Genomic DNA, 7395 nt, shown 5'->3' with positions numbered 1-7395 from the left:
TAGCATCCTTGCCTCCAAAGAACACTCTGGCTGTACCCTCTCCAAGACATAATAGTTCGTTCTCTTGGCTGTCCATAGGATAGTCAGTGCTCTTCTCCAACACCACTGCTCCAAGACATCAGTTTTCCTTCTGTCATCCTTATTCATTGTCCAGGTCTCAGATGCATATATGTCTCCTTATTTATTGACTGCTCATACCAAGGGTTTTGTTATCCCTATTCATTGTCCAGCTCTCAGTTGCATAGCAAGTGATACGAAATACCATGGCCTGAATTAGACACAAACTGAGATCATTACTCCTCAATAATTTAGAGAGGTCCCTAACTGTAGTCTTTCTCAATGCAATACACCTCCTTATTTCCTGACTGCTGGTACCAAGCAGTGGATCCTAGTAAGATGTAGTTGTTTACAGTTTCAATCTCTTCCCCACCCATTATGATGTTGCCTATTGGTCCAGTGGTAAGAATCTTTGTTTTCTTGACACTGACATGAAATCCATACATATTAAAGGCTGAATTCCTTGATCTTCTGCAACAAGTGCTTCAAGTCCTCCTCATGTTCAGCAAGTAAGGTTGTGTTATTTGCATAATGCAGGTTATTGATGAGTCTCTTTGCAATCTTGATGCCGCATTCTTCTTCATAGAGTCCAACTTCTAAGATAATTTGCTCAGCATACAGGTTGAATAGGTATGGAGAGGATACCACCCTGACACACTTTCTTAATTTTAAGCCACGCACTGTCCTTTGCTATATTCGTACAATACCCTCCTGGTCTTGGTATATGCTTCACATGAGCACAATTAAGTGCTCTAGGGCTCCCATTCTTCTACCTAGAGTGTAGGTATATTTTGTTTTGTATCTCGTATATATGAATATTTTAGTTTGCTTGGGGCAATCCTAGTTTATGCCTCCTATGCCATCAATAGTGTCTTTTTTTTTACTATCCAAACAAAGCCCTCTGGTGTAGATGATAAATATGATGTACTTAGCCTATTTTGTTGGTAAAGAGTATTGAATTCCACAGACTTTAAAAAAAACAAGTAGATCTATCTTGCAGAACATGTAACTAGGGTTATGCTTAGAGGGACAGAGATGGTAAAACTTCATCCCACTTATTTTGAGCATGTTATCAGGAGGAATCAGTCGTTAGAGAAAGATATTATGCAGGGAAAGGTAGAGGGTCTGAGAAAAGAGAGGCCGATCCACAAGGAGAAGGATGGACCCGGTGATTATAACAATAGGCTTGAGTAAGGCAGAGACGATGAGGATGGGGTAGGATGGGGAAGATTTCGTCAAAGTTCAGAGCGTCACTATGAGTGGTCGTCAGCTTGATGATTAAACATACATAACGCTAACCATTGAGTCTACTCATGACAACTCACGAAACACAGTAGAACTGGCCCATGGGAACCTCCAGGTTTGCGTTTCTAATGGAAGCAGATGACTGGTGCTTTCCTTCCAGAGTTACTGAGTGCGTTCCAACAACCCTCAGATTAGCAATTGAGCATTTGACTGCTGCACCACCAGGGTTTTAGAGGCATTTTACGGGTACTAATTGAGTAAAATGGAATGTCTTTATAAATCCTGGTGCAGGGACCATTGTTTTGTGCACAGCTTGCCCTGTTGTGAGCCTTTAAAAGAACAACTCATAATCCACGTATTCTTGAGAACAATAAACAAGGCTGGCTGATTAATGCATGCTCCTTAGAAAAGAACTGCTTTAAAATATCACTGTCTATGAACATTTAGAACAAAGGTTAGATTTTTTTTTCTTTTGTAAAGGGCCAGAATAACCTTTGTGGGCTGTACAATTTCTTCTGTGACTACCTAATTCTGTTGTTAGAGCATGAAAGCAACTATAGGAATAACACATAAAACAACTGATATGTCTGCATTCCAACAAAACTGTCTTTGTAACTGGGTTTAGTCTGTGCGCCATAGTTTGCCAAAGTCTAATCTCATGTTTTAATGGTTCTCTTTAATAACTGACTAAATTGAATCCATCTTTTCCAGTCTTCCTTTCTAATGTCAAGAGAATAAAAAGACAACAGTTGGCTGTAGTTAAATTCTAACTAATATCATGGAAAGGCACTCCCACTTCTTACCAATGAAGTTTCTAATTTTTCTGTCAACAGAGTATCCTTTGCTGTCCAATGAGTTGCAGCTCCATAGTTTAAAGAAGTGCAACGAAGATATTTCCTCTTTAAATAAGCTATCCGAAATGTGGGTACTCCGAGTGCTTTGAAATTGACAGGCAGCTAGAGTTCATTGTTTGAGCGGCTTAAAAAAAATATCATGTTTGGCTCCTAACATTTAAAACAAAGACATTTCTGGACAATGTCATTTTTCATCCTGGATTTCCTTGTGTTCTCATAAGATGCAGATGAGAGCACAAATCCACCTTTGGGAAATATATCTGAAATGCGTAACACAAGCTTGCATGTGTAAAAAAGAAATTAGAAGGAGGGGCTCCATGAGTTAGAACACAGGAGGAAAGACCATTGGCCTTTAAGTTGAAACAGAAGGAACAATAAGATATAAAGGCTGGAATAAAATTAAATGAATGTTGAAGGCATAAACAGGCACACATCAAAGCACTGGATTGTTTTCTTGCTTCACTGAGAAACGTGACAATGTAGCATGGAGCCAAGCAAGAGTGAGCACACATGTATGAGTGTATAAACAAGAATTAAAATCAGAGAGTAACAGAATGGTATAAGGTCAGGGTATTGGCCATGATAAGGGAAAAAAATATTCCAGCAAGCACATAGACAAGATGTGACATGCTATAAATGATGATGAGTTGGTGAATTCTTTGCTGTCTGACCTGGAATATCAAGCCCCTATCACAAATGAGTGGACTGTCTCTCCTGGAGAGGTAGATAAGTTGCAGCCTGGGGAAAGAGGGAAAGATAAAAGCGGGCCTAGATTTGCCTTGCAATGACAGCTGCATATTAATCTAAAGAATTTCTAAAAAATCAAAAAGACATTTTTCAGCAAAATACACCCCTAGAGCCTCAATCACAAAGCAAGGGAATAAACTTGAAACAGGATTGATTTCATCTTAAAGGGAATATTTCTTTGAAATGCTACCAACTGTAGTTGTCTTATTTGGTTTTCAATCCTAAAACAAAATTGTGCCATATTGTGTCAAATAAGAAGATAATATAACAGCTTTAAACAAATTTTGTAATTAAGGGATCAATCAAAAGTACATTAAATTTGTGTGTATTTGGGAAGTTATGCCTTTGAATATTAAGCAGCTCTAAACATCTCTCTTCATTTTTACTTTCTTTCAAGGTCTTGACTCTTAAAGGGCTGGATTTGTCTCCTAGAGATTATAGAAGAAATCCTATAAATTTTAGTTGTTTGTCAATCTCTTTAGAAAATGCTAGCACTGTCCTTACAGAATGTGAAAGTATTTTGTTAGTAAACAAATGTCTGTGAAGATTGTATCTTTGAGGAAGCTCTGGTGGCATAGATACTAGGGGATTTTTCCAAAGGCTGTGCCTCTGTGACAGTTCAAGTTCACCAGCTGCTCCATGGGAGATGATGAGCAGTGTCTTCCCATGTGATTTACAGCTTTGAAATCATAGAAAGAGAGAGACTTTAATGGGTTCCTATGAGAGTTATATAAAATGATATATATGTGATACTTGATCTAAAATCTGGCACCTAGTGAAATAAGGGCTTAATCAAGTATAGTTGTTTATATGTTGTTGTTGTTGTTGTTATGTGCCGTCGAGTCACCTGTCACTCATAGCGACCCTATGTGCAACAGCCCTAAATCCTGCTTTATTCCTTGCCAATCTTATTGTCTCCGACACGCTTAGCCCCATTACCCCAGTGACTGAATCAATCATTGAGGATCTTCCTCTCCTGTACAGTCTCTCCACCCTCCCAAGCATTACATCCCTCTCCAAGGACTGGTCCCTCCTTGCAACATGTCTGAAGTATGTCAGACGGAGCTTCAGAATCCTTGCCTCCAAGGAGCAGCCTGGTCCCAAATATTAATTAACTAAAATTGCCTGAATTACCAAGTAAGCTTGATGAATATCGAATAAAGTAACCTTTGAATTAGGTCTCTATGTAGTGCAAACTTAAATACTAACTTAAAGGTTGGAAGTTTGAATCCACCCAGTGAAACCATGGAATGGTTCTGGTCTGGTGTTCAAATTCTACAAAGATTATAGCCCAAAGGCCCCTGAGTAGTTCTACTCTGTAATAAATGCTATCAACATGACTCAAAACTGACTCAACAGCAATGAGTTTTTCTAAGATGATTTTGTTTCAACGTCAAGAGCAAAATTAAACTCCTTAACAGAAAATGGACACTACCAGGGAAGAATCAGGTATTGTTGATTCCATCTTGACGAAAATGAGCTTGAATGAAATAGAATCTGAGACGAAAGAGAGAACGAAGAGAATCAGATGACTATGTTGTTGTTAGGGGCTGTTGAGCTGCTTGTAACAAAACTATGTACAAAAGCTCTGAATCCTCCTCTATCCTGAGCCAACCTTATTGTCTCTGACACACCTACCCTCACTACCCTGGTCACTGAGACAATCCATCTCATCCAGAAGATTCCTCTCTTTTTATATTCTTCTTTTCAGAACTTTCTTCTGTTATGAGAATATTTCATTCAAGGTCTTTTTTTTAAGTTTTCAAATTTATAATGACATAAGAAAAGATGCACAAAATAAAATTAAGTGGAATAAAATGCAAATGTCCATATACAATATTATTCTAATTTTATATATTAATATTGTATATATGGAGAAATTCTGAAGCTTCATCTAACATACTTTGGACATGTTGCAAGGACGGACCAGCCCTCAGAGAGGGTCATCATGTTTGGGAGAGTGGAGGGATGGCACAGGAGAGAAAGATGCTCATGAGATGAATCAGTTCTGTGACTGGGGTGGTGGGAGTGAGTGTGTCAGAGACAGTGAGGTTGGCACAGGATAGAGCCGGGTTTAGGGCTCTTGTACATAGAAGTGACTCGACGGCACATAACAATAACAATAACAGCATGGAGAAATTAAAATAAACATATGAAATGTGAATTACACCTATTTTTTCACTCAGAACCAAAGTGTCAACACTCACTGGATGAACTGCTGATGACGAAAAATAATACCATCATTGTAGATGCACTTATATTTTTTAAATAACATTTTATTTTATTTAAAGTAAAAGTTTCAACAGTCAATTAGGGTTTTACTTAATAATTTGTCCACAAATTATTCAGTAATATTGTTTATACATTTTAGAGTTTGTCATTGTTCTAATTTATTCCTGAAACTACCTTTTACATTTTTTTAATTATACTAGTATATTTACAAAATTTGAATACATTGTTTTTCAGACCAGATTATTCCAATTTCCTTCAGTCCCCCATCTCAAAGTGATCAAAGTGTACAACCATGATTAATCCTCACACATCCTCAGTCCTTGGATCCTCATACTCATTCTACAATAATGGTTTGATACAATATTTGTTCTTGTGGGACTGAGTCAGTTCACTCAGTATACTGCTCTCCAGTCCCTCCCAAGCTAGGTAAAAATTTACAAAATCATTGCTGTAGTCTTTGGACATCTAAACTGCATTCAAACTGCCTACTTGTAAACATTTAGAAAGTAGCATTAGAGTGATTTATTTTTTTTCTATTGTGCTAGCATATAATCCATAAAAAAATTTAATTTTCTGGTTTCTTATTTGTTTGTTTAAAAAGTTACTCCCCACATAGTTTCTGGTGAAGTACTAGTGGATCTCTTACTGAAGACTAAAAAATTCACTTCAACAAATCTTTTTTAACATATACACTATAGCAGAAATGGTGATACTTATCACATGAGCAATAAATGAACCTCAGATAAACCACTCATTACTACATAGGGATAAACAGGAAGAGGGGAGTGACAGATGAACTTACCCTTCACTGGACACTGAAAGCATGTCTTAAATAAGGTTCAATGCCACTAAAGAAAGAGAAGACACAGAGAGTTATTTGAGAAGTGTTCTCTACAGTAGATAGAGAGATGAACAAGATAACAAGATGAACAGACATGGAGATGTGCAAAGGATTGCATCCATGACCATTCATAGTTTTGGTAGATGACAGTTTTACATTCTTATTATACGTGCTATAAATAGAACCATGTATATAGCAGAGCCAACAGGAGGCAATGCTTTATAATGTTCTTAATTATAATCACATACCCTAACAGAATGGCTTGTTACATCTGAAGCTTGGGACCATAGTCTTGAGGAACTTCAAGGTCAGTTTTTGTAATATAGTACACAAAGCCAATACCCTACATTCTATATTGTGATTAGTAAGTAGATCTTAAACATTTGGGTTTGTGGGGTTTTTTTTTTACTTGAAAAATAAAACTGGATTCTTTTTTTTAATGTGGAAACACTATAATCCTAGTTGGATTCTAGATTGAAATTTAACAACCCAAACCCCAAACCCCATAAAATAACAGAAAATATCATCAGAATGATAAATGCTATTTTAACCCAAGTGTATCCAAGACAAAAAGCCACAAAGGATAAAACTAACATAACATTACATTGAAAAACATTATTTATATAAAAAAAGAACATTAAAAGGAAAAACCACAAACTGAGAAACACATTTTAAAACCTATGAGTAAATTCTTGAGACTCCTTAAAAATTAACAAAAACCCCTCAAGATCATTGGCAAAAGACCCATGTAATTCACAAAAAGCAATGAATTAAAAATTAAGAAAATTTAAAATGTACTAGGTTTTGCCTGCCATGGTGACAAAGGAGGAGAAAAGGCCAAATAGATAATAGTGGTAAAGGTACAAGAGTATGATCCCAAACTGCTCGCCAGAGTGTAGATTGCTTCAAGATTTTCTGTGGGAAACATAACAAGATATAGCCTTTGACCTTAGACATTTATAAACTATTATAAAAAAATTTAAAATGTCTAGATTTAGGCTATAGTGAGCAGTAATAGGAAGAGTCAAATAATTTGTGACAAATGCATCTAATGACAATACTACGTACATATATAAAAATGTTGACTATTTGATATACAACAATGCTTTCCATTTAAATTAAAAAGGATTTGAATGATGATTACAAAATAGTATGTTCAAGATGAATGAGTTTGAAAATAAACACTATAGTGAGAGTCTAAGAAGATGCACAGCAGCATGTGAACAATATTTCCTTTTTACTTCTTTGCCATTTCTATAACATGTGTATATATGAGCTGTAAATTTTGTTTTCTTTGAATAAAGGTTAACAGAATTTTAGTTCAGTAGAAAAATCTTTCAATGTCTTAAATTTGAGCTTAACTTTGATAGTAATCACTTCTAAATGTTTTTGTCTGTTTATTTTTGTTATTTTAAAATT

This window comes from Elephantulus edwardii, unplaced genomic scaffold (assembly GCF_000299155.1).
Source record: "Elephantulus edwardii isolate Elephantulus edwardi_28Jun2011 unplaced genomic scaffold, EleEdw1.0 scaffold00215, whole genome shotgun sequence".
Taxonomy (NCBI): Eukaryota; Metazoa; Chordata; class Mammalia; order Macroscelidea; family Macroscelididae; genus Elephantulus; species Elephantulus edwardii.
The sequence above is the reverse complement of the archived record's forward strand: the minus strand, read 5'-3'. Positions refer to the sequence as shown.